This window comes from Chiloscyllium plagiosum, chromosome 10 (assembly GCF_004010195.1).
Source record: "Chiloscyllium plagiosum isolate BGI_BamShark_2017 chromosome 10, ASM401019v2, whole genome shotgun sequence".
Classification (NCBI taxonomy): Eukaryota; Metazoa; Chordata; class Chondrichthyes; order Orectolobiformes; family Hemiscylliidae; genus Chiloscyllium; species Chiloscyllium plagiosum.
The window spans coordinates 19,358,165-19,361,548 of NC_057719.1; the positions used below are offsets into that span (position 1 = coordinate 19,358,165).

At 63.2% G+C, this 3,384-nt stretch overlaps 1 protein-coding gene across 1 annotated transcript in view; it reads left to right on the top strand.

Annotated features, from left to right (window-relative positions):
- The window catches only part of si:dkey-288a3.2 (protein phosphatase 1 regulatory subunit 37), a 239,235-nt gene that overhangs the window by 78,065 nt on the left and 157,786 nt on the right, over positions 1 to 3,384 (top strand). The window lies entirely within an intron of this gene.

Sequence of the window (3,384 nt, forward strand, 5' to 3'; positions counted from 1 at the left end):
ACACTACCCCCCACTCTTACACTGGGGCACTATCCCCCCACTCCCGCACCGGGACACTAACACCCACTCCCATACTGGGGCACTAACCGCCACTCCCACACTGGGGCACTTTCCCCCACTCCTGCACTGGGGCACTGACCCCCACCCCCACACTGGGGCACTAACACCCACTCTCATACTGGGGCACTATCCCCCACTCCCGAACCGGGGGAATAAACCCCACTCCTAAAGCGGGGCACTAACCCCCACTCCCAAAGTGGGCACTAACCCCCACACCGGCACTAACCCCGACTCTCACACCGGGGCAATAACCCTCACTCCCACAGCAGGGCACTAACCCCCACTCCCACAGCAGGGCACTAACCCCCACTCCCAGGCCGGGGCACTAACCCCTACTCTCACACTGGGGCACTAACCCCCACTCCCACACGGGGGCACTAACTCCCACTCCCACACCGGGACACTAAGCCCTATTCCCACACTTGGGCACTAACCCCCACTCCCGCACCAGCACACTACCCCCCACTCTTACACTGGGGCACTATCCCCCCACTCCCGCACCGGGACACTAACACCCACTCCCATACTGGGGCACTAACCGCCACTCCCACACTGGGGCACTTTCCCCCACTCCTGCACTGGGGCACTGACCCCCACCCCCACACTGGGGCACTAACACCCACTCTCATACTGGGGCACTATCCCCCACTCCCGCACCGGGGGAATAAACCCCATTCCTAACGCGGGGCACTAACCCCCACTCCCAAAGTGGGCACTAACCCCCACTCCGGCACCTAGGCACTAACCCCCACTCCCATACCGTGGCAGTAGCGCCCATTCCCGCACCGGGGCATTAATCCCCACTCCCACACAGTGGCACCATACCCCACTTGCACCCCGGGGCACTAACCCCCACTCCCGCACCGGGGCACTAATCCCCACTCCCACACAGTGGCACTAAACCCCACTTGCACCCCGGCGCACTAAACCCCACTCCCACATCTGGGCACTAACCCCCATTCCCACACCAGGGCACTAACCCCCACTCCCACAGCAGGGCACTAACCCCCACTCCCAGACCGGGGCACTAACCCCTACTCTCACACTGGGGCACTAACCCCCACTCCCACACGGGGGCACTAACTCCCACTCCCACACCGGGACACTAAGCCCTATTCCCACACTTGGGCACTAACCCCCACTCCCGCACCAGCACACTACCCCCCACTCTTACACTGGGGCACTATCCCCCCACTCCCGCACCGGGACACTAACACCCACTCCCATACTGGGGAACGAACCGCCACTCCCACACTGGGGCACTTTCCCCCACTCCTGCACTGGGGCACTGACCCCCACCCCCACACTGGGGCACTAACACCCACACCCATACTGGGGCACTATCGCCCACTCCCGCACCGGGGGAATAAACCCCACTCCTAAAGCGGGGCACTGACCCCCACTCCCAAAGTGGGCACTAACCCCCACTCCGGCACCTAGGCACTAACCCCCACTCCCAGACCGTGGCAGTAGCGCCCATTCCCGCACCGGGGCATTAATCCCCACTCCCACACAGTGGCACCATACCCCACTTGTACCCCGGGGCACTAACCTCCACTCTCATACCGGGGCACTAACCCCCACTCCCACACCGGGGCACTAACCCCCACTCTCCCACGGGGGCACTAATCCCCACTCCCACACCGGGACACTAAGCCCTATTCCCACACTTGGGCACTAACCCCCACTCCCACACCAGGCACTAGCCCCCACTCTCGCACCGGGGGAATAAACCCCACTCCCACACTGGGGCACTAACCCCCACTCCTAAAGCGGGGCACTAACCCCCACTCCCAAAGCGAGCACTAACCCCCACTCCCCCACGGTGGCACTAACTCCCACTCTCACACCGGGGCAATAACCCTCACTCCCACACCGGGCACTAACTCCAAATCCCGCACCTAGGCACTAACCCCCACTCCCATACTGTGGCAGTAGCCCCCACTCCCGCACCGGGGCACTAATCCCCACTCCCACACAGTGGCACCATACCCCACTTGCATGACGGGGCACTAACCTCCACTCTCACACCGGGGCACTAACCTCCACTCCCACACGGGGGCACTAACCCCCACTCCCACACGGGGGCACTAACCTCCACTCCCACACTCGGGCACTAATCCCCACTCCCACACCGGGACACTGAGCCCTATTCCCACACTTGGGCACTAACCCCCACTCCAGCACCAGCGCACTACCCCCCACTCTCACACTGGGGCACTATCACCCCACTCCCGCACCGGGAGACTAACACCCACAGCCATACTGGGGCACTAACCCCCACTCCCACACTGGGGCACTATCCCCCACTCCCACACTGGGGCACTAACCCCCACCCCCACACTGGGGCACTAACCCCCACTCCCACACTGGGGCACTATCTCCACTCGCACACCGGGGCACTAAATCCCACTCCCACACCGGGGCATTTACCTCCACTCCAACCGGGGCACTAACCCCTACTCCCACACCAAGGCATTTACCCCCACTCCTACCGGGGCTCTAAACCCCAATCCCACAACAGGGCATTAACCCGCACTCCCGCACTGGGGCACTAACCCCCACTCACACACCAAGGCCCTTACCCCCACTCCTACACAGGGGCACTAAACCCCACTCCCACACCTGGGCACTAAACCCCACTCCCACATCTGGGCACTAACCCCCATTCCCACACCAGGGCACTAACCCCCACTGCCACACCGGGGCACTAACCCCTGCTCTCACACTGGGGCACTAACCCCCACTCCCACACGGGGGCACTAACTTCCACTCCCACACCGGGACACTAAGCCCTATTCCCACACTTGGGCACTAACCCCCACTCCCGCACCAGCACTCTACCCCCCACTCTTACACTGGGGCACTATCCCCCCACTCCCGCACCGGGACACTAACACCCACTCCCATACTGGGGCACTAACCGCCACTCCCACACTGGGGCACTTTCCCCCACTCCTGCACTGGGGCACTGACCCCCACCCCCACACTGGGGCACTAACACCCACTCTCATACTGGGGCACTATCCCCCACTCCCGCACCGGGGGAATAAACCCCATTCCTAACGCGGGGCACTAACCCCCACTCCCAAAGTGGGCACTAACCCCCACACCGGCACTAACCCCGACTCTCACACCGGGGCAATAACCCTCACTCCCACACCGGGCACTAACTCCCAGTCCCGCACCTAGGCACTAAACCCCACTCCCATACCGTGGCAGTAGCCCCCACCCCCGCACTGGGGCATTAATCCCCACTCCCACACAGTTGCACCATACCCCACTTGCACGCCGGGGCACTAACCTCCACTCTCACACCGGGGC